The sequence below is a fragment of the Magnolia sinica genome, chromosome 2 (genome assembly GCF_029962835.1).
Source record: "Magnolia sinica isolate HGM2019 chromosome 2, MsV1, whole genome shotgun sequence".
Lineage (NCBI taxonomy): Eukaryota > Viridiplantae > Streptophyta > Magnoliopsida > Magnoliales > Magnoliaceae > Magnolia > Magnolia sinica.
The window spans coordinates 97336227-97362656 of record NC_080574.1 but is presented as its reverse complement, the minus strand read 5'-3'; positions in this window follow the sequence as shown (position 1 = coordinate 97362656).

The following is a 26430-nucleotide window of genomic DNA, read 5'->3' as shown; positions in this document are numbered from 1 at the left end:
AAATCCCAAACTACTGGCATGCTTTCAAGCGCCGAACTAGCAATACTCTCCAATAGAGAAGTATAATAACCAAAACGGAAAGGGTAACTGACCTGAACAGGGAAAATAAATGTCTCGCCCTCAGGTCCATGGATTGTCACCAGCCTAGCTTCACATTCAGTCTCAGCTCGCATCTTCGTGAGCCAATCCATACCCAAAATGACATCGTAATGATATAGAGATGCGACAAACAGGTCAACAAGAATCGATCTGCTCCCTAGATCAATCAAACAACCTATACAAATCTTGGTCATATCAGAGGACATCCCTGTAGCGGTAGTGAGTGTCACTCCCTTCATAGTAACAGTGCCCAAACTCAGGCGCTTAACTGCCGCATACGATATAATAGAGGTAGTGGACCCAGTATCCACCAACATGGAAACGGGAATGCCTTGAATGTGAGCTGTAACCTCAAAAGATCTCGATGCCAAGTCAGCCCCAGGCGCTTCAACTGTAAGCGTGTGAACTCGAGCCTGCTGCGGGCGATTCGGCGGTGGAACCATGGGTCGCTGAGGTGGCCTGACGCGAGGTACAGAAGGTCTGAAAGATGAGTGATCTGGCACTAAACAAAGGAGTGGAGTTGATATGACCTGAGGCATCCGACGACTGATCCTCTGTGGCGGAGTAAATTCACTGTCCTGCATTCGCGTAAAGCAATTACGATCCGAATGCCCAATCTTCCCACAGTACGAACAACGCAAGTCAGAACGCATCGGCTGAGCCGACGATGCTACACGTCTTGGAGGAGAATCTGCCCACAGCCTCTTGTCGGGAAATGATGTACTCGGAAAGTCAGGTCGCGGTCTGGGAACCATAGGTGCTCGCATACGGGACGACCTGTCCCCGTCCTGCTCAACTCGCAGGGACATGCTCACCAACTCAGCATAAGAAGATATGCTAGCACAACACATCTTTGATCGAATCTCAGGCCTCAACCCCTTAGAAAAATGCCACATCCGCATTGGCTGATCGCTTAGAATTAAAGGAGCAAAGTGACCTAACTCAGTGAACCGGTTCTCATACTCCGTCACCGACATCCCTCCCCGACGGAGGCGAAGGAACTCACTCTCTTTCTCATGTTAGTACGTAACCGAAAAATACTTCTCGTGAAAGCGTGCCTCAAACGCCTGCCACGACCACTCATATCCTTCTCAAACATGAAGGAGGCAAGCTCGACCTACTCAGCCTCAGAACAATAAAGCGGCCTCAGCATCTTAGAGATACGATCAATTCAGTACTTGGCATCCTTGGGTCTATGAGAACCCGCAAATGTGAGGGGTCATAAGCGTTAGAATCGCTCAAATGTGCCGCTAGCACTAGTGTTCCCAGATGGGTGCATAAGTGAAGCAGGTGGAGTCGCCCCCATCGACCGAGCAAAGATGCCAGCCATGGAAGACAAAAACTGCTACTGCTGCTACTACTGGTGCTGGATCTGTTGCTGCTGCATCAACAACATCATCTGCTCAAGCCTATCAGGAGGCGGAGCGGACGAAGATGTATGAGGCATCGACGCAGATGCATGGTTCGGCTCAGGAACCGAAGGCGTGACTGGTGGAGCCATGAGTGGTATCACAGGAGTCGGCCCAACAGCGGGGCCAGTAGCTGGCTGAGAGTACGGCCCATCACCAAAATGAGACGTGCTCGACTGTGGATCCGTCTGGCTATCGCATAGGGGGAAAACCTTGGCAAGCGACTCGCCCAAAGAGAGACGGGCCGAAGTCTTCGAGCCCTTAGGAGGCATACCCCTACATTCAACAGAGGATGCAACCTGTGATATTCAACATCCACATAATCCACCCACACAGCATTTACATTACAACTCATGGAAAAACAACATGTATTTCATTTAACAAAATTGTCGCAATATAATAACTGCAGCATTACATGGATCGCGACAGAGAAAGCATGCGAGCTAATACATCTTAAGCTTCAAACCACAAAATAACTTACAAACTACTACGCCTATAACGGCTACACACAATAACAAACAACAAAATAGAGCAAGGGACGACTACATCTGCAGCTACTCGTCAGAATCAGGAGATGGAGGAGGGACACCTTTATCCTGCAGACAACACATGATAGACTTTAAAGTTCGAGACATCTTCTTGAACTTATGTTTCACGAGGCCTCGAAGATTCATAATATCCTAGCGTAGGACAGCCTGACCCTCCTCAAGCCGAGCTATACGGGCATCCCTGGCGGCCTGATCTGCGCCCTGCTCCGGTGCCACAGGAGGAGAACTCTCACTCTTATCCTGGGCCTCCACTTCCTCCTCATCCTACTCTTCTTCTTCTTCTATCTCAGCTCCACCTTCTTCATTACTCTTTTCCTCATCGCTCTGTCTCATCCTCACTTTCTTCAAGTAAGGTTTGTCGTCGACGAGGCCCAATATCCATCTGATTAAGAGTCGTCACATTAACGTAACGGACAAGTACCGACTTTTTTGCCCCGAGTCTGTAGCCAAACTCATGTGCAAGCTTACAGATGAGTCGACCAAATGGGAGGATTCAGTCCTCCTATTCAAATGAGCGATAAGGACAATCTGACGCAAGATGTACGTTGGCACACACAGCTTCTCTCCTTGCCCCACCTGATATAGAAAATCTATCATTAGGCGCGTACACTCACTGCGGTTGCTCCACCATGGATAAACATTGAATGTGCAAATGTGGTGAAGCAAGTGGAAGTCGTCCGTCATGTTGGTTGCTAAAAGGCTTCTGTTAGGCTGCTATTCGACCAGACGACCACACAGGAACTGCGTGTGGCGATCCCTCTCACGCGCATTACTCAGATTCTTCTCACTTGCATGAACCTCGCCAAGTGGCACGTTCAGAAGTCGGGATATCAAAGTGACGTTGATCGTGGCCTCCCGATCTCTTCCGCAAGGGATCTTGAACTGCAGTGGCTCCAGCGAAGGTTCCCGAATGTGGGCATAAAAAGCTCGGACAGTACCTACATTGGCGCGGTATTCACCCTCGAACATCGGACACCAACCGGCCCCTTACAGGCGCTCCAATAAGAGATATTCCCCAAATAGCCACGGATCTACATGAGCTTTAAAAAGGACCCTACGACCCTCTTAAACTCCATGAGATAGCTCCCCTAACAAGGTTCTTCCAACGGGAGACTGAGGATCGAGATCCCGCTTTGTCCGAAACTCTCGAGTAGCGGTCGTGCTCGCGGCGGCACCTCTCTGACTCCGTGCACGGGTTGGCCGGCTAGGCCCGATTTCATCAACGGGAGCTCTCTTCTTCCCTATGAAAGAGAATTGAGGAAATAGAAAATATGATCGTAACAAGCTCGAATAGGGCCATGGAAAATGAGAGAAAAGAGGGAAATGGGAAGAATGGTGGGGCTTCCACGAATTTGAGACTCAAAGGAAGGATTTGAGTGCTCAAATGGAAAGAAAAGAGAGGGAAAACAACAATGGAGGTGGTTTTGAGATGGGTAGAATGGGGATGCACGAAAATGGAAGAAGAAAGGGTTTGGGGAGGGATTTTTGTGGGGTTTTGAGAAAAATTTTAAGAAAAGGAAAGCTTGGAGGGTGGCTTTGTGAAAGAAGGAGAGTTTTTGGGGGGTTAAAACCGTGCAACCATGGAGGAGTGGGCCACACTAGTCCCCACATGTGTCGGCCCGAGCCGGCCAGCTGGGCAGCGAGGGCTCGCCGAATCGGCGAGGTCATCGTCGGTCTCTGGACAGTCCGGCGAGGACTCGCCATTTGGGCGAGGTCCTCCTACCCCCTAAGCTAAAAAATGATGTGGGTCCCACCCTGGGTCCCCTTGGAATTGCCCCGATTGGACCCCTAGTTTGATTCGACGCTTATTGGGTCACTTAGAATAGAATCTGATACATATACACTATTACCGACTTTCTAAAGGCTGAAAAGGGATGATACATCGTCTAAACCCGTCAATGGACGGTCTAGAAGAGATTTGGAGTCGCTATGTGTGATCAGGAGTGTGCACGGACTCGATCTCGGCGATCATTTTCAGTCAACTTTCGCTGATAGGAGCAACGGGAAAACTTACACAAATTCTAGATTAATCTCACACCCTCCTACACTAAGGTGGTGCCAACGTGCATTGTGTGACCATAACCCAGGTTCGGTTTAATCCAAATCATGCTCTGATACCAACTTGTAACGCCCTGAAATTCAGGGGTCGAGCATAACTCAGCTCCCGAGTTTCAAAACATCACTTATGCAACATATGTAATGATGGATGTATGTTGTCTGTATGAGTGCATAAAACATGGAGTAGATTAAGCCAAACTGCAAACATAATCCAGGGATAAGTGAAATCTGCAAGCGAAAAACTTAAAGAAATATATATGTATATCTATGTAAGTCCCTGAGATATGTATACTCTGCCAGGTCATAATTACAAGTGTTTGTTTTCAAAATATAAGTATCAAAATGAAATCATCTATTACAAAAGAAACCCAGAATTTTCGTAGATCAGGACACGACTCACATGAACCCGCCTGAGAACTGCATAAAAGAAAACGCGTCCTCGTCATCCTCATACTCCTGCTCTGCCTCAGGGGTCGCAACATCATCTGCATCTAAGACAGAGTCTGGTTGGTGTTGAAACACCGTCCCAGAATGTGAGAGTGAGTGATCAACTCAGTGGAACTATACAGTAAAAGTTAACATGTTATCAAATCAATCAAGAAGTAATGATAAGGCAATACAATCAAACACGTCCTAATTACTCTTGTTAATGTAAGGATGTATGTAGAAATGATGCATGATCTCGCCTGCACTCCCTCAGCGTCTTCATCTTACGGTACGCATGACAACCTCCCGCAGTGCCCACGACACCAAAGCACATACAATGCGGTGCATGAACATGATTGTCAAGTTGTTATTAGTCCTTTTCATACAGCAGGATTAGGAAGCTAAGGTACTTTCCTCATATTAATTTCCAAACGGTGATCCATTCTAGGGTCGTCAGTCCTAGACAATCTCATACGATCATATGGTTTTAGGTCGCTGCAAAGGGCTCGTCACCAATCAATGCATGCCTATCATACCTTAGTTACTACCCTAAGGCTCATCGCCTCAATGCAGTATCAAGGTATGCTCGAGGTCACTACAAAGGGCTCGTCACCAATCAATGTAGGCCGACAGTACGGATATAGTGTCCCATACTACCATAATCGGCTCACGAGTCTGGTGTGCTCACTGGTCACTACGGGGAGGCTCGTCACCCCAGCGTAGGCCGACAGCTCGACCACGATGTCCCATACCACCATGCTCAGCTCATGAGTCTTAGCGGATCAAGGTACAATGGTTAACAGGATTGCATTGGTAAGTTTGGTACCCTATATTCAAACAATAGCGTCCATACAAGGTGCACATCCACCGAGACAATCGGGTTACTTGACGAGCTCGACTAGCACGAGCGCACGTTGAGTCGAACGACATAGAGTGCGCAAACACTCCGTGTGGCCAAACCACTGCCGTCAACCCTAATACGACTTGGGTTCGTCCAACACGTCCTACGTGGCGAAAACAACCTCGGCCACGAACTCAAGGTTTGTTACCGATTTCCTGGACTATTTCATAGTCCCAAACACATTCAGGTATAACAGATATTCATACTAGCAATTTAAACGGTAATGGATCAACAATTCTAATCATACAGTATGTGAGCATTTGATGAATATCAGCTTAACATAGATTTACACATAAGTAGTACCTGAATTTAAATAACAAAGAATGTAAATTGCATGTAGGAAATCATACACACCGATACGATAGTTGAGAATCTCTTTTCAACGCTCGTAAATAGGATAATATATTACACACTAGATCATTCAGACATTTCTAAAAACACTTAGACTACATGTTCCAACATACATGACGTCTGTCGGTGATAACACACATTTGGACAATTCCTTTCGCCAAGGAGTTGACACACATACAACTAGCACGAATAAATGACAATTAATCATGGCAAACACATGTTCATATTTCATACGTATATGATACTTTATACATATACAAGGAATACACAAATCTCAATATAGCTCATATATATCAGGAACGCAATATAAACATCGCATTTGGCATGTGAAATTGCACCCACAACAATAATAAACCATTAACCGACATTGAAAGCCTTGAAAACCATAACCTATACAAATATAGTCCGCACCTTAAACCAGGAAGTGCGCAACAGATCAGATTCAGACGATAAGTCTTCGTCAACGACGACTAGATAACCTAAGGCATGAATAAAAAGAGCTACATCAACACTTAGACTATTCTAAGCTCCAAAACAGGTTAGGGTTTGATTGACTTATCCAAGAATGAACTTAGAATCGCCGGAATAACGATTCAGAAGTGATGGTTTAGGGACGCAGAATAACGGGGAAGAATCTCAAGAAAACCATAACCTATATGAATATAGTCCGCACCTTAAACTAGGAAGTGCGCCACAGATCAAATTCAAACGATAAGTCTTCGTCAACGACGACTAGATAACCTAAGGCATGAATAAAAAGAGCTACATCAACACTTAGACTATTCTAAGCTCCAAAACAGGTTAGGGTTTGATTGACTTACCTAAGAATGAACTCAGAATCGCCGAAATAACGATTCAGAAGTGATGGTTTAGGGACGCAGAATAACGGGGATGAATCTTAAGAAAACCATAACCTATACGAATATAGTCCGCACCTTAAACCAGGAAGTGCGCCACAGATCAAATTCAGACAATAAGTCTTTGTCAACAGCGACTAGATAACCTAAGGCATGAATAAAAAGAGCTATATCAACACTTAGACTATTCTAAGCTCCAAAACAGGTTAGGGTTTGATTGACTTACCCAAGAATGAACTTAGAATCGTCGGAATAACGATTCAGAAGTGATGGTTTAGGGACGCAGAATAACGAGGAAGAATCTCAAGATGATTCACCAACTTTTCTTTCACTTTCTCTCTCTTTTCCTCTCTCTCTCTCTAGCTAGAGTTTAGAAAAATTCGTATGGAATTTGAGAGTGAGGGTTTAAGGTCTTTATATAGGCCTAAAATTGATGAAAATAGCCCCAGGGCCAAGGTATACTTAGGTTATAACCAAATCGGATCTATTTCGATCGACGGAGTGCTTCTAGTGGTCCCTTTTCCACGTGCGGTCGGACTTAAGCTCACTGACCATAGATCTAGGTCAGGCTGAGTTTTTGTACCGATCGGATTTACAGATCGCTCATAGCGGACCAATCTCAATTCAACATTCATCGAAACTCGATCAGGTCCACCGGCACTATGACATGCCTTGGCCATCTTCCTTGATCCGAGGGTAAATTTGGGTTAGAATCCAACGGTTAGATTGCTTAAAATCGACGCGCAAGCGACACGACTCAAATTTCATAAATTCAAATTTAATTTCTCACCTTTCTCACACTCTTTACTCCGGACTGAAGTAAATCGACTCAGGACAGCATCTGAACTTGATTTTTGAGGTGATTGTCAAGCCCAACAAGGTGATCATAATTGTTTAAGATCATCGCTATCAGACTTTCGACGCTCGGTCCAGATCCGATACAAAGTTTCCAAGTACTCCCGAGACCAACTGGATTTAGCGTTGAATCCTATATTTCAGGGTAACCTAACGCCAATGATTCTACAGGTTTTGAGTCTTGCAGATCAAATTTAAAGTGATTGATGCTAATTTCACAAGCAATCAAGTTTAGCGCTAATTAACCCACATTAACTTCTAGAGAATTTGAGGTAGTACTCGGGTCTTTGCACGAAAATTTCCGGGTCATTACAAGTGAGATCCGGTACACTTAGGGGTTGAGTGCGTCTGCCAGAAATAGAGTAAGTACATAGCCGAACCACTATAAACGATTGCGTTTAGGTTTGATATTTTCACCTTACTAATTGTGTTTACTTTGAATGTTCTCATAAAGCATGCTCACATGATTATTTAGAGCTAATAAGGATCACATCCCATACACACACAGTCGTATTGTTCATTCATCATAGACTGAACTTGCATACTGTTTAAATACTGATTAGTCTTATGATTGGATCCTCTATTTGGCTTTGAAGCCATTGGAGTTAAATTGGGGTCATCTTGATAGGAGTTTGTTAAATCAGGATTATGATAGTAGGATTTTAAATCATCATAAAAATTTTATAAAGTCCTATTCATCCCCCTTTAGGACACTTTGTCCTATTCTCACTTCTACTAAAGCAGTCTTTACCACAATTTCAAATGGTATCAGAGCGGGTCTCTCTTAAGGGCTTCACCGCATAGAGAGTGATCTTGATTAAAGTTGGTAATATGGCCAAAGGAGAGGGCTCATCTATAACTAGACCTCCTGTCCTTGATGGTTTAAACTATGCCTACTGGAAGGCTAAGATGCACTACTATCTGAGATCTTTGGATCATGATGTTTGAGACATTGTTCAAAATGGATATGTGCCTCCAACCAATCAGGTAGTACGTGATGATGGCACAACCATATCCAAACCGAAATCCAAAGAGTTGTGGTTTACTCATGATAAAGAAAAACAGAATGCAGAGGCAAAAGCAATGAACGCCATTTACTGTGTTGTGTCTCAAGAAGTCTTTAATTAGATCAGTATGTGTGGAACAGCTAAAGAAGCATGAGACTTATTGGAAACAACTCATGAGGGAACCAGCAAAGTAAAAAAGATCCAAATTGCAACTCCTAGCATCACAGTTTCAAAGTCTCAGAATAAAAGAGCATGAGACATTCATGGAGTTCTTCACAAAACTGAACATCATCTGCAACTCCATGGGTGGATTAGGAGAAAAAGTTTTGGTCCCAAAAATCTGTAGGAAAATTCTGAGATCCTTACAGGAACGGTTCAACTCAAAAGTTACAACCATTGAAGAATGTAGAAACATGAATGAAATGAAAGTAAAAGAACTAATAGGTTCCCTACAAACATTTGAAATACACTTCAAGCAAACTCCTAAACCCTAAAATATTGTCCTCAAAACTTCAAAACACATTAATGAGGAAGAGGAAAGTGAAAAGGATAATGATGATGAGGAAGTAACTCTCTTGGCTCAAAGGTTTAAAAGATTTTTCAACAAAAATCGTGGCCGGCGATATAGAGGTAAACCGATGGACAAAAAGCACAATATAGGCAAACCCTCCAAAAAGTCCAGAGAACCTCAGTGTTACAACTGTAGGAAATTTGGACATCTGTCCACTGAATGCCCCAATAGAAAAACCAAAGGAAAAGCCATGGCCACCACCTGGGATGACACTGAAGATTCAAACTCAGACCTCAGTGATTCAGAAAGTGATGGAGACCAAAAGTCCTAGAAAATACTCATGGCCTCCACATCTGCAAACATTCCAGTGATACTTGAGGAAATTAATGAACCTCAGATTGAAGAGACGTTTCCATCAGATGATGAGAAAGAAGAAGAAGAGGAAGAGAAGGATAAATTATAGAATGCCTATAATCAACGTTATATACATATCATCCATATCCTTAAAAGACTTGGGATGAATGAAACTAAAAATAAATTGCTGCAAATGGATCTAGATAAAACTTCAGAGATCAATACACCCTTGATCAATGATCTTCAGCAATACCACTCTGAAAATGATAAGATGGAAAGAATCAATTTATCCCTCAAGTCTAAGTCCTTAAAACTGACTGAACAGATTGAATTATTAAAAGATGAAAATATGCATCTTAAGAATGAGAATCACATACTTAGGTTTGATGCAGAATAATCTAGGAAGTCTGTTGAACTAAATTATAAATTCTCCTAGAGTAGTGAAAAATTAGAAAAACTCTTTGGGATGGGAAGACTTGGGAAAGATAAGAGTGGATTGGGATATGAAAAATTCAAATCAAGCTCTAAAAATGCAGCACCAATGATTGAGAAATTAGCTGCATCAGGAAGTAAACAAAAGCTACTTCTATCTGTCATTCATGTGGAGACTCAGGCCATTTTAAATTTGAATGTATTGCTTCTAGGTGGACTCAATCCAAATCCGGTTTGAATCATATTGGTAAATATAGAGCAACTGGAAGAACAGTATAAAATGCCAAGAGTCCACCAAACAATATGGCAAGAGGTAAAACACATCCATCTCCACCCAGAATGACCAAGAGAATGGAGGAGCTATTGAATCAAGTAGCTAAACTGAATCATAAAACAAATGATCTAATGAAACAAGAAAAAATGATTCAGTTACTTAATGTACCTAGACAAGTTCCTGACAAAGTAAAGGGAACATCCTCAAGGAAACCTGTCACAACATGGGTAGTGAAAGAAAAGAAAAATTGCCTTGTTACTCACTCAAATCATATAACAAGCAATAATACTAAGTGGTACCTAGATAACGGGTGCTCAAGACATGTCACAGGTGACAAATCTCTTCTCTTAAGTTACTCACATATTAATGATGGGATAGTTACTTATTGTAAGGTCCGTATCCTAGAACGTACCGTTTCGTAGACTCTCCCGGTCCTCCTGGTTGAATTTCGGCAACCTACGACTTGTGATCGGTGTTTGTGCGCGACCCTGAGTCGTGTGCTGTCAATCTGAGTCAACTTGACCCGAGACTTGTACCCTAGCCACCGTGCCGTCGCCGTGTATTACGTGTCGAGGCGATGCCCAGGTCAGGAGATGTGAGCCCGCGTTCAGTTCGAGGAAACGCCGCACATTTGCAAACCCAAGAGAAATATGTCAAATCAATCACATCACTAGTCAAAGCAAAACACCCATCCCCAAGTACAACCACCTTCCCCAAAGTCAACTCTCTCTCTCTCTTATAACCAAGTACACACCCATCACTTCCCATCACTCCATCACTCACTCACACCCATCCCTCTCTCTCTCTCTCTTTACATCCCATCCTCTCTCTCTCTCTCTCATTTCTCCATTTTCAAGCTCCCAAGAGAAACGTCCAAGCTTCCATGAGAGAAGCTAGTGTGGCCCACCTTCCTACCTCCCATCTCCACCATCCAAAGATCATTTCGACCGTTGAAATAGTTCCCTTGGAGCTCTAGAGGCTATAGGCGGAAGAAGGAAGAGGAGATCAAAGGTAGGAGTTCATAGTATTTGATTTTGATGTGGAGTCCACATGATTTGAGACCCAATTGATGCATGCATTGTATAGGGAGGGCCCATAGTGGCGGGGTCCCTCCCCTTCTCATGATCTCTCTCTCTCTCTCTCTCTCTCTCTCTCTCTCTCTCCCTCTCTTTTTCCTTAATTGCATGGCCCACCTTGATGTATTATCCTCACCATCCGATCTGAAGGCCCACCATGTTGTTACCCATTTTTGGGACATATCTGATGAAGGAAAAACACAAATATCGATTTGATCCAAAGCTAGTGGGCCATGCTGCCATGGACCCCACCCTAATTCATGGTGTATCCATGTCGTCCTGTGTGAGGACCACCATGATTCATGGGTTTTATTGCACCGTCCAGCAAGGCCCACTCGATGTGGGATCGGATTGGCTAGTGTACCTACAGTAGCTATATAACTGCTGTATTGACGTCATCAAGTGAGGTGGGCCCCATCATGCGGTAGGTATTATATCCCACCATCCATCACCCCACCGTGATGCATGTCTTGTATCCACACCGTCCGTCCAGACATGGGTCTGGACGGTGGACCATTTCAATATAAAAAAACAATAATAATAAAAAATGGAGCAGATTCAATATCTGGTGGGCCACGTACGTGGACCCCACCCCTGATGTATGTGATACATCTAAACCGTCCATCCATCTGTGAGGACCCCACCGTGATGTATGTTTTGTATTCCAGCCGTCCATCAAGTGGGACGTGTAGACCCCACCTTGATGTGTCTTGTATCCAGGCCGTCCAGGGCCCGGACACTAGACTTGATAAAATTATTTATATAGTATAATATATACTATATGGCTGGTGGGTCCCATGCATTTGGACCCACCTCATGCATGTATTCTATATCTAGGCCGTCCATCTGTTGGACGACCAACAGCTTAATGCTGCCTATGATGTCAGCAGATACATGGGTCCCTCATGATGTATATGTTATATCCCTATCGTCCATCATCTGGATGGTGGGCCAGCAACCTCCCAGTTGCTACATTCGTCAGCAAGCTCTGTGGGTCCCACTGTATGACGTCAGCAAGTTCTGTGGGTCCCATTTGGACCGTGGACACCACCATGATGTATTCATTTTATCCACACCGTCCAAATTGTGCTGGACGGTGTTGGACAATGTTTAAATAGTGCTGATTTACATGGACAATGTTTGGACAGTGCTGATTTATATAGACAATGTTTGGATAGTGCTGATCATCATTAGTGAGCCATATGCTGCCCCATAGAATGATAGTGCACAGCGATACACATGTTGCACTTACCACTATTGAAATGATTTTAGATGCAATCCAAGCCCTCACCCACATTATAGTGGGACCCACCGCGAAATATATGTTATTCACACCATCCATCTGGCTCTCATGTGATGTATGTGTTTGATCTGAGCTGTCCATGGATGAGGCCCATGTGGTGTATTTGAGGGCCCATATGCAGGGCCCACCTGTTATGTATTTGTGGCCTTTGACGAGGCCCAATATGATGTTTTTATGGCCCACTTTGATGTATTTGTGGCCCATCTGTGAGGCCCACTTTGATATAATTGTGGCCCATATTTGAGGCCTAGGTGGTATGACCCAATGTAATGTATTTATGCCTTAATTGATGTGGCCCACTTGTTGTATATGAGGCCCATGGTGCGGCCCATTGATGCGGCCCACTTAATGTATATTTGAGGCCCAATGTGATGTATTTATGACCCATGTGCCGAGGCCCATTGTGATGTATTCGAGGCCCATTGTGATGTATTTCCGGCCCATATGTATATTTCGCCCATCGATGCGGCCCATAGTGATGTATATGTAGCCCTTGTATGAGGCCTAATGCGATGTATTTACGGCCGTTGTGATGTATTTATGGCCTATTGTTGTGAGGCCCATTGCGATGTATATTAGGCCTTTGTGCGAGGCCATGGGCCCACTATATGTTTGGCTCTATGTGGGCCACTCCTTAGAAGCAATGTTGGTTAAATGTCTACATTGATGAGCAATGATGGTTAAATGTCCACATTATAACCTTCCCTTAGGCCCTTTGATAGTTTGATTGTCGAGACCGATTATCGAGGCTAATTTCGATTGTCGAGGCTGATTCCAATCATCGAGGCCGATTGTCGAGGCTGATTATCGAGGATGGATATCGAGGTCGATCATCGAGGTCGATTGTCGAGGTCGATTATCGAGGACAGATATCGGGGTCGATCGTCGAGGCCGATCGTTGAGGCTGATTATCGAGGATGGATATTGAGGCCGATTATCGAGGCTAATTGTTGAGGCCAGTTATTGATACCGATCATGAATATGTGACAGCTTATCATCATGATACATACCCATACGCATCATCTGCATGTTTGTTATGAGATATGATTGACTACTGCATATGCCATAGTGCAGGTGGTTTATGGGACTCCCTGATAGGAGTTATCCCACATGAGTACACGATATGCGCAGGATTGATGCATATTAGTCTGTGTGACTCCTGCATCTTGCATTGTGTGTTATGATTACTGTACGCCATAACGACATCAGGGCTATGGCCTCCACAGGCATGTCGTGGATGGCAAGATGGGATACTGAAAATGTTTGGTTCGAGCATCTGGGCACTTTGGATGTCCGTGGGTGAAAGTCCCTAAACCTTCGTGGCTAAGAGACGTCCCAACGTTTAGATTGAGTGGATACATGAGCGCCCGAGTGCCAAATACCAGTAGGTCTTGTCTCCCACTGTGTCGTGGTCGGTTGGGAGAGGGTGTGGCCTTATCCGCTAGATTCGTAATGGGCAAAACTAGACTGAGTTTGACCAGCTCATAAATGGGTCCACTATCGACATGCCGGGTAGGTATTGATTGACTATTGGCCAGGCGGATAGGAAGGTCTCTTCCAATCACCTGGTTATGCGCGATGGGGCAACAATCTGGTTTGGAGTATACTAGACCCCGGTGATGATCCCAGAGATGTACAGTACTGATACACGGACTTATTGAGTAGGAGTTGCATACTCATTCATTCATCATTCACTATCCACTCGGGTTGGTGGTGCGCAACTAATTGTTGTGTACCTTCGCAATGGCAAGGATTTCGGTTAGGGCGCGGGACTAACCTGAGATCAGGAGTCTATTATATTGAGTTTGGCTATCTAAATTTATGTATGAGACTGGTTTGGATATAAGTCCCTTTGATGGACCCCATAGCCTGCGATACTATGGACTATCATCCCGACTTCACTCCAGCTTGGTCATTTCATTCACACCGCATATTGTATTGCATCCGCAACATTTAACACTTTGGATTGCCATGTTTCTGCATTAATATGGCCGTTAACATTCATGCCTTGCATCGCATAGCCTTAGTACGATTGATGACACTCATGGACTTACCAGTATATTTCCGCATTACTCTGATATTGTGAGATTTTCAATATTGTATGATTATGATGTTGTATTTGTGTACTTGGCACTTACTTTGTGCATATATTTACACCACCCTCTAAGCTTTCTATAAGCTTATGCACGATAGATGCGTGCAGGTGGTGTTAGATTGCAGTAGCGTTGAGTTTGGAGCATGCAGCGGTCTTCTGGAGCTTTGATTTTCGATATATGTATTTTTCCTTTCAGCATTGTATTCAAATGTTTATATTAGTGGATATGTGATGATGATGTTGTCTTTGTGATTTGGGTAAACTTGTGTTTATGCTTATTATGAAATAAATGTATGTTAAAAATCCTCTTTGTAGAATCGCAGGATCAAAATCTGGCATATGAACGTTGGAAGCCGAGAATCGGGTACTACGGAGGCTATCGGCATCGGATTCAGCGATCGAGAATTCTATGAGCCCGGTTTCCGAGTTTGGGGCGTGACACTTATGGTGATGGAAGCACCACTAAGGTAGTAGGGCATGAAACCATAGAAGGAATGGAGATGCTAAAAAATGAGAATGCTCTTTACATAAAAGGTCTAACTCACAATCTTTTATGCATCTCTCAAATATGTGACAACAAGTATATGGTTACGTTTGACAAGCTAAAGTGCAAGATCCTGGACTTATCAGGAAAACCAGTTATGGAGGGTCTTCACACCAGTGACCACTGATACGTCATCAAAGGGAATGGAAAGGTTGATCCATATGCCCAGTGACAATTGAGCATGGAAAACAAGTCCAGGTCATGTCATCTAACCCTGGATAGATGTATGAAATGATGTATTCTTGAAGATTATCATGATATATCTGAGGTTCCTATACCTCAAAAACTCTTTTTTATGTATAAGCATGACTGATGTTTATAATTTCGGTGTCACATCTTTTTATACAAATTTCACTAGGTATACAAGCTGATAAGAATATACCATGTGATATACATGCTGGTCTGGCTATCGAAATTTGGAGATAAAATGTCATATTCTTCTCCTCGATAAATTAGTTGTCAAATTGAATAACTTGATATCATCGAGCACACATCGATATCATCGACGGCTTCTCAGAATCAGAAACGTCGGACTAAATGATCTGTTATCGAACTCCTATTTCGATAACATCGAATGAGGCATATCAATATCATCGAACCCAAACTCGATGATATCGAAGGTCATTGCCCGATAAAAAGCGGGCGAGCAGGAAAAATCTATTTTGTTTCTTCTCTTAACTGTTCGTCTTCTCTGGCCGTTTTTCCCTCTTTTGTCAACCACAAGCCATCTAGGGTGGTTCAAATCAGGTAATTTCTTGCACATCCTCTTAATCCCTCAAGGCATACGCTAGTAGTTTGGGTCATTCTAGATTGATTGACATATTTCAGTTGGAAAATCCCTTATTGGAGCTCATAGTTTTCAGTCTCTTGTCAAAATCCTTCCCACTGTCAAATTTTTTTTTTTAATATTATCTTTGTCCAAATGAGTAAAGACAAAGGGAAAGCACCTGTTGTTGGGGAATCCTCCAGACCCACCAAGCAGAAAACTCTAGCCCTAAAGAATAGGGCTAAGGCACCAGTTCAGAGGTCCTTAACACACCAATGGAGTAGACAAATGACGCGTGGTGAGGCTCCCGCTGCTGCCCCAACATCCCCACATGCTGTTGTAGGCCCTCCACCTCATATTCTTGAAAAATACATAGGGAGGCGATTGGTGCATGAACGTAAGGTTGACAGGGAGTGCATCAAACCCTTCAACTTGGAACCCCTATTGGATGCGATCGATTGACTGCCCCTTCTTGATTTCAGATGTCCATATTATGATGAGAGGACCTACTATTTTCTTGCATATTATCATTCTCCAGTCCTAGATCCACCATCCATTACTGTCACTATTGGGGATGATAACATTGACATTACTGCAGAATCCATAGCTAGCATTTTCAGTCTTACCTGTCTCCAGTTGGCTTGTCTGATCTTGACCTTGAGAACCCAATCACTCGCTCTAAGATCACAAAATTCCTATGCCAGGATAGAGATATTCCGTGGTACCAAGGGAATGTGTTAAAAGCCAAATATATGAGTCCTAAGTACCAAGTCTTGCGTGGAATATTCTCCACAAATGCTTACCCTAGAGGAACGAATAGATCTGATCTTATCGTGTTCATGGTCATCGTTATGTACTGTGCTGCAACTGGTATCAAGTTATGTCTACCTACATTGATTCTTCACCAGTTGGCGAGTGTCATCCACACCTCCAGAGAAGTCTTTGTCCCTTTCCCTCACATCATTCATGTGATATGTGATACACTTGGTCTTCCTACGACAGACGATCCTGAGTGTCCACTACAACATTTCAACAAGGTCAATGTTCAAAAGCTGGACCTTAAGTTTCATCCATATCCGGAAGGCCAACCTGAGGAAGAAATTCATGGAGAAGGGGAGATGGGAGAAGGAACAGAGCCAATAAGCGAAGATCCACAAGAGCCTCAGCTAGTTCCAACTCCGACTGATTCCGCTCAGACCCAACGATTCAAATTTCATCAAGATAGGGTTGGGGCGATGCAACATGGATTGGCTCGAATATAGGACAAGCTGGAAAAGCATGATGAGCAGTTCTCGGCATTGGAGATAATAGTGTCTTGAGTGCAGCACACGGTCTAGCAGCTCGTTGATCTGCTGACGTGCCGTCGAGATGACACGGCGTCATCCTCATCGGCACCAGCACCATAGAGTCGATAGCTCTCCTGCCATCACATACACCGATTACTCATCTACATGTATGGGCATATGTATCTTTTTGAATGCCCTACGTTCTTGTGTGTGTATGTGGTGGCTAGCTAACATGGAAAGTCTAACAAGCTGTTGTTAGTTGTTGTGATTTATGGATATCCTCAAAATGAGGAAAATACTTGTATTTTATTGTGCCCATGGTTGGGCTGGACATTTGGTTAAGTTGTTTTGTTTTAGATGTTCAAATACTGCCAAGCTTGGGCAGTTTTCTTTTGGATATTTTGAAAGCTGATCAATAATATATATATATATATATATATATATATATATATATATATATATATATATATATATATATATATATATATATATATATATATATATATATATATATATATATATATATATATATAGTTTAGATGTTTACAACATTTCCTAATTATGATGCTTGTTCTTTTGCAAATTACTCCGTGATCATTGAAGTTGTAAACTAATTTGTGATTTCTAGTGATGTTGTTATCTGTTTTTGTGAAATCACAAATCTCCTTTAACCATGATTCTCACATGTCTTTATGCTTCAACTTAAGTTAACTAATATTGATATATTTCCCTTTGCTAATGACTGATAAAAAGGGGAGAAAAAAATCCCACCATGGAGAAAAATTGTGTGTATTTATGTATGTATGGTGGTACAGGTGTTAGGGGGAGCAGTCGCAAGAAGATAAGGGGAGCAGCTACTACTAAATGTTACAAACCTTGTGTGTGAACTCAAATAGTATATTTGTAAAATTGTGTAAAGTTCCTGTACACACAATTTAGGATGTTGGTCTAGGTGTTGTTTTAGGATTTTAGGTGTTTTGTCACGTAATTGACAAAGGGGGAGATTGAAAGTACCCTAGTTTGTCAATTAGCTTAAGTGTTGAGTCAGCAAGTCAAGTGAGCCCCATAGGAAGATCATTCAAGCGTCTGCCTCAACTGGATGTGTGCGCTGAACTCATCAAAGGTAAACTTAGCCTCACATCTCATGTCCCAAAACACCCAGGTATATAAAACCCTTAAAAGTAGATAGGACAACATAGGATTTAAAGTGTGAAAACTATTTTGCAAATAAGGAAAATCTCCAAGTTTTCAACTTTTGTCCATTTATCGAGATCACCTCGATGAGATCGGACACCAGTTTTCGATGTCCTCAGAATGCAATCAATATCATCGAATTGAGGACATCTTATGTCTGGTAACCAACTTGATCTCTGGTCAAAATTATCCATGAATCGATCGAACAATCGATATCATCGACATTCGAATTCCAAGATCATCGAGACGACTCGATATAATCGAACTCTGGTCAGTTTGTGTCCAGTAAGCTGTTAAGGCAAATCATGTATTTTTCGATGACTTGAAGGGAGCCTCGATATCCTCGGAATTCAAACTCCGATCATATCAATGGACCTTCGATGTTATCGAATTCTGACCAAACTTTCCAGCAAGCTTTTAGGAAAATCCTCTTTAAATGATTCGAGGAATCGAGACTCCCTTGATAATATTGATATTCAAATATCGATCATATCTAAACTAGGTCGATATCATCAAATTCGGACAATGGAATGTCCAACGAACTTATAGGAAAATCTTTTATAAAAGATTGATGAATCGAACTAGGTATCGATATCATCGACATTTGAATTCCGATGACATCGTGTGAGGATCGATAATATCAAAGCCAGCTGTCTCATAATTAATCTGCTCTCTTGTTTTTTCATTGTCGAGAAATCGAACCCTGGTTCGATGAAATTGGAGTTCGAAATCTGATGACATCAAAGCATGTTTGATATGATCGATTTGTGTATAAGAGATTCAACTGTGATTGTCAGTGGAGTTCATATCATCGATCTGTCCCTTAATATCGTCGAAAGTATACGTTTGATGATATCGAAGATAGCTTGATGATATCGAACTCTGTCAAAAATTTAACTATTTCATTACCGTTGGATCTCTTTGCCTATTTAAGGAGAGCTTGCTATTAGTTACTATATTGAGAAAAAATAGAGGGAGCTTTGAGAGAGTAACTCACATCACCTACCCTAAGCTTTTTTTCTCAAGGGAGTTCATTCCTCAATCTACCCCCATCATTGATATTCAATAGAGTGGATTGGTGAATGAACTTCCACATTCAAAGAACTTCCAACTACTACCTTAATGGCAGATCATTGACCTGGGATCTCTTAAATGCCTAAGATCTTCGAATTACTCTGTCACTTCAATAATTATCATTCAATAAAGTAATTACCAACATAACCTTGACCCAACCAGTCGCCATACATTGGAGCATTGGAGCATCATCAGTGTTGCGGATTAAGGGAGCTGAAGATTCTTCGTCATCAAAGGAGGAGATCTTTATCAACGTGCTTAATGTGGCTCATCTACTTATCTGTAAGTCGATAGAGTCCAGAGACCCTGCTGATCATTCCTTTGTGCAGGATTGGGTCACAGGTGATTCTCACCCCTCTCAAGTCTTTATAGGAGACCTCCGACGGGAGAGTACGTGTGGGTGCTATGTGTTGACCCTTGTAGAGCATAAACTTAGGTCCTTAGTGTAGTTCATTGGCCAGTGTAGCCTAAAACTTAGGTGCTGTGTGTTGACCTTTGCTCTTATGTAGGGTATAAACTCTAGGTTCCTTGTGTGAATTCTTCGCCTGTGTGGCCTAAAACCCTAGGTTCCTTATGTGGATTCTTTGGTCGTGTGTAGAGGATAAAACTCGGGTGTTGTATGTTGACCCTTGCTCCTGTGTGGGGCATAAACTTGTGTCTCGTGGAGACATGCCTAGGTTCCTTGTGTAGGTCCTAAAGTCGACCTTGTGTACGTTGTAAAGGTTAGAGGTGAACCTGATTTAAAACCTCCTTTAGTGAGATCCGGTACACTCAAGGGTTGAGTGCGTCCACCGGAAGTGGAGTAGGGATGTAGCCAAACCACTATAAACGATTGTGTTTGGGATTGATATTTTTACCTTACTATTTGTGTTTACTTTGAATGTTCTCATAAAGCATGCTCACATGATTATTTAGAACTGATAAGGATCACTTCCCCCACACACAGGGTCATATCGTTCATTCAACATAGACTAAACTTGCATACTGTTTAAATACTGAATAGTCTTATAATTGGATCCTTTATTTGGCTTGGAAGCCATTGGAGTTAAATAGGGGTCATCTTAATAGGAGTTTGTTAAATCAGGATTATAATAATAGGATTTTAAATCATCATAAAAATTTTATAAAGTCCAATTCACCCCCATCTAGGACACTTTGACCTATTCCCACTTCTATTATAGTGGTCTTTACCGCAATTTCACAAACATCAATGGGGCCCAATGATTTAGGTTAACCCACTTAGAGAATGATGAGAATGAGCCTAATAAAGGCATAAGGGAAGGTTACAATATGCACATTTAACCTTCATTGCCCATCAATGTGGACATTTAACCAACATTGCTCCCAAGGAGTGGCCCACATAGAGTCAAACATATAATGGGCCCGTGGCCTCACGCAAGGGCCTCACATACATCATAATGAGCCTCACACAAAAGGCCTAATGCACATCATGATGGGCCTCACTTATGGGCCACATAAGCATCACATTGAGCCTCACTCATGGGCCACATATACATCATAATGGGCCTTATCACATGGGCCATATATACATTACATCAGGCCTCATTATGAGGGCCTCATGCACATCAGATTGGGCCTCACATATGGGCCTCATACACATCAGATTAGACCTCACATATGGGCCTCATACACATCCGATTGGGCTCATATATGGGCCTCATGCACCTCAGATTGGGCCTCATCAATGGGCCACAAATACATCACATTGGGCCTCATTCAAGGCCTCATATACATCACTATGAGGTGGGCCCTACACATTCCAAATGGGCCCCATCTATAATGCCCCGTCCAACCAGCACAGTGTCTTGTGGCATCCACATAGGATTTGCCGCAGGACCATTCGTTTAATCTACTCATGGTGAGGTACCACAAGTAAATTAATTAAGGATTAGCCCAACTAAGTCGGCCTGACGGGTCATGTTAGGACCTAGTGCGGGCCGCCAAGCCAGATGGCCATTTACACTTAGAAACAGCACGTGCGGGCCATATAGCGACCAAGGAAGGTCAGAAAAATTCAAAAATTTAGGAAGTCGTAGCTCTCACTGGGCTTGTGGTCCATCGTGGACCACGGACCCAATGGACACCCAGAAATAAATTATCTATGTCGTCCCAATGACACTTGCCAAATGCAACCCTCAAAGGCCAGAGTTGAAATTTGACACTCGTAAGTGAAACTGAGATTCCAGGCTTTCTAGCCATCGGATCTCTTCTACATTTACGGTGAAGGTCTAATGTATTGTTCTGCGCCCTTCAATAGAATCTAGGACCCGATCGTGGATCGGTGACCGTTAATCATAAATCGGACCCGTACGACCAAACCCCATATTCGATCATTCCCAAATTTTGCATGGCCCTTCATCGGCCCATGGAACACATATCCTATAAGTTTCATGACTAAAGGGCCACCAGAACTTCCCCAACAACCGGAATGGACCCCACAGGGCCATTTCAAGATCGGAATCGTATGATCAAACCCCATATTTGGTCATCTGTTTGTTCTCAAACTTTGCATGAACCCTCATCGGGCCTTGAGACACCTGTACAGTAAATTTGGTGGCCAAGGGGGTGTTAGGGCCGCTCCAACATCAATAGGGAGTCCTAGAGGACCATTGTGTGCATTTAAGGAAACTTAAGGCCAAAGGGCCCAAGTTTAGGAAATAAAGCCCTAACTCTTTCATAACTCCCTCCTTTACTACAACCACCAAGGAGTAAAGAGAGAGTAAAAGAGCAAAGAGGAGAGAAAGAGAGTCTGAAGGAGAGCTAGGTGGACCTTAGATCGAGGTGGGGCCTAAGGAAATTAAACCTTACAACTCCCTACCTCTTCTCCAAGAAGAAACCCTCCTCCACGACCGCACATTCATCCCGTTGATCGTTTAGGTAAATCCCTCATCCCTTCTTCTTGAAACCCATGTGTTGAGAAGGGTTTGGCTTGGATCTCTAACATACAAGTGCTTGCTTTAGGGATTCCAGCCGATATACCTTAAAGCCCTCATTTCAAGGTCGTTTTGCAAGTCTCCAATGATCCATAGCTGCGAACTATTGCTCTTAGGTGGCCTAGCACCAATTATGATATGAGTCTAATGATTTTGATTGCTTGAATGATACATTTGGAGAATCTGGACAAACCTAGGAAGGACCCTACCCTTGATCCTATCGATTCACATGAAATAGTTATGGGATGTTATTGCCTTTCCTATGGTTTGGTTCCAATGGATGATTGCATGTACTTGTCATGTTTGGTTCTCATATGATGTTGTTCTTGTCTCTCACATGATTTGTGTATGGATGATTACATGCTCATGCCTTGTTTGATTTTCCCATATGGTGTTGCTTCATAGTATGTATGATTTATTACTCTTGTGCATATGAGTCCTTAAGATGAAGGAAGTGCTTAACTTCCTCACAAACCCACACAACTTACATGCACTTTGTTACATGATAATGATAGCTTGCTTGTTAGGAGTATCTGATTCGTATGATCGAGATGCATGAAAACATGATATTGATATGCTAGTTGATAACCTGGATAGTTGGCATGTTATAGATCACCATCACACCCTTGGGTTAGTCAGGAACATGAGGAGAGACGGTAGTCCCATCGGTAGGACTATGTTAGGACTTGACCCATGGGTTTGGGCAGGTGTGTACGGGTGGCAGTAGTTCGACTACATGCGTCCTTGTGCCCAATGTCGCTTTTCACGTGCTCATCTGACTCATGCGGTCTAGCCTACTTACTAACCAACCTTGTTTGTTAACCTTATTTTCTCACATATGTATGGAACCTGGAACACCTTACAACCGTTGAAGCCCATTACTAACCATTTGAAACCAATCCACCTCCTCGTGAGCTGGGCATGGTGGAATGGGACACTTGGTCTAGCTGTCGGCCTATGCTGGGGTGATGCGCATCCCGTAGTGATCATGAGCGATCCCTTCCTTAGCACTCCCCATATGCTTGAAGTCGGGGATGGGGAACCCGACGGGATCAAGGATCGCGGAGTCTTGGCCTCACACGTTGGGGGGCCATAGCCTCGCAACCAGTTCAGGGCATTTGATACGTGGGGTGTATCAGATTCCCCAACCTATTGGATAAATGGACTTAACTAAGAACTCGTCTAACACGATCACATTGCATCGCACTATTTAGGGTGGCGACTCGGCAGTTGAGGTCGATCTGAGGGAGTGTTGGTCATACGCGATCGTTAGATGGAGTCGCTCGAGGGAGTGTTGTGGCGAGAGCATGCATCATATCATCCATCATGCATGCGCATTAATAAGATTAGTTAGGTGTTATGAATGATTTTTTTCATTAAATTCATAATATAATCGATGCCTGTTATAACTTAAGACTAATAACACCCACTGAGTTGATCGCTCACTCCCACTTTGGGATGGTGTTTTAAAACACCAACCAGACTCTCCCGTAGTTGCAAGTGACGAGGAGTATCAGGAGCCTAGCGGCACGAGCGTTGACGAGGAGGAGGAGCTGTCTTACTTCCAGCTGATGGACAACTCTCTATCGGCTTGATAGGCAGGATTTAGATCGCTAAGCAGTGGGCTCAGCTCTATTCTTTTTGGACATATAAATTTTTTTTATGGTTTTTGTTGGGCAATGCCTCGTGCGACCCATTTATATTTTTGGACTTGTACCTATACTTGATTTCTTTAATTTCAGTAGACTTGTGTGTTAGTGCTTTATGTTACAGGAAATTCCAGGCTCCGCATTTAAACTTAATTTAAGCACATATTAACAAAAACCGGTTATAAGTGACCTCGGGAACTCGGGAGTCGAGTGTATACACGACCCCCGATTTCCAGGGCATTACACCATCAGATAGACAGTTTGGATCAAACATGTACATTACGGTTGGCCTCACATCATGTTTAGATGGACGGTGCTGATATACAATACATACAGCAGCGTGGATGTAAGCCACATACATTATGGTTGGCTCAAAACAACACCGTCCAAATGGATTGTGGATATAAAATAAATACATCAAGGTGGGTCCCACCCCCACATGTGCCACACATGTGGGGTGGGCCCCTCATCCAAATAGATGGATGAAGTGTATAAAGCACATACATCAAAGTGGGGTCCACTGTCCTGAGCAGATGGAAGGATGATAGATATAGAATATATACACCAAGGTGGGTCCCATCCCCACATGTGTGGGGTGGGCCCCACATCTAAATAGATGGACAACTGGAGAAACACGTACATCACAGTGGCCTAAAGAACTTGCTGACATCTCTGCAGTAGGCCCACCATCCTGAAAACGGAAGGACGGCTGGGATGAAATACATATATCAAGGTGGACCACACAGATGGGTGGCGTGGTATACAACACATCATCAAGGCAGGGGCCCACACAGTCTAAAATGGACATGTGGCTATGGATGAAACAAATATACCATGATGGGATCATAGAACTTGCTGGCGTCAATTGCAGCCATAGCTGCTGGCCGTATGGATGGTTCAGATACGGCACGAGCATGAGGTGGGCCCACATGTGTGGGACCCACCAAATAAAGCAAATATTTGAGTTTATCCCATCCAAACAGGCTTGAGAGGCTGCTGGACATCCAGCAACATGGATAGTAAGGACGTTCAACAAATCTGGATGGCTGGGACATCGTACACACATCAAGTGGGCCACACACCTCATCATCATCATCACCATAAAAAGAGGAAGAGAGAGAGAGAGAGAGAGAGAGAGAGAGAGAGAGAGAGAAGGAGAAACGTGTGATGGAGGGACCCCGCCACTATGGGTCCCTCATTATATGCATCATATACCATTCATCAACATAGAAAAGAAATCTGGACAGCAAAATAACATAAAAATCTGAGGTGGGGACGCCATCCCCACCATGCAAATCAGGGGTCTAGATGACCCTTAAAGGCATGGATTAGGGTAGAAATCATCATGGTGGGGTCTATAGAGAATGGATCCACCATGGGTCATGCATGCAAGAAGATGAGCCAAGGGCCACATTAAGGAGATCATGGAGGATATCCACCATGGATTGGTGGGTCCTTCAAGTCCCTAAGCAGATGAAAGAAAGAAATCTAAAGGAGGGGATGAAATCTAGCTCTAAAGTGAACCCACCTTCAAATATAGGACTTCTTCCACCAATGGCCTCCAATGCTCCAAGGGGACAAGATTCAATGGTCGAGATGGTCTCTTGATGGTTGGATTGGGAAGATTAGGGAGAGGAAGTGGATGGAATTTTTTGGGAGTCCATGGCTTCTCTCTTGCTAGCAATGGAGGAAATGGGAAATGAATGAGAGAGAGAGAGATAAGAGAGAGAGAGAGAGAGAGAGAGAGAGAGAGAGGGAGTAGCTTAGGTTGGCAATGAGTGGTTTGGGGAAGAGGTGTGGCTAGGGTCATTATGATTTGTGTAAGAGGCATGCTCTCATGGGGAAGAGAAAATGATCATGGGCTAGGGTGGTTAAGGTAGGGTGAGGTCATCCTCATAATGGCCTAGGGAAATATGTCATGGGTTAGGTGGGTCCAACAATGTGTGGTCCACGGCCATGATCATGCGCGGCCCACATCTTATGATCTAGACGTCGGATTGGCGCATGAGATGCGACGTTTAAACCGTGGCGACAGCGTGGTCACAATGGCAAATGTCTTGGGTCAAGCCGACTCGGGTTTATAGGATGAGACTTTAGGTCGTGCACAAATGCAATCTACATGTCACGGGTCGTCGAAATTCGTCCGGGAGGACTGCGAAATCTTATGGAACGGAACGATTACTAGGACATGGGCCTGACAACTCTCCCCTCTTAATAAAAATTTCATCCTCAAAATTTACCATCATGTAGGATAAAACAAGGGAAGAAGAGAAATCATCATCACATCTATAGATAACAATGAATGTAATACAAAGCATAATACAAGCACAATCAATCTGCAAACAAATGGGGATAATGCTCTTTAATCTCAGCCTCGCGCTCCTAAGATAACTCCTCAACAGAATGA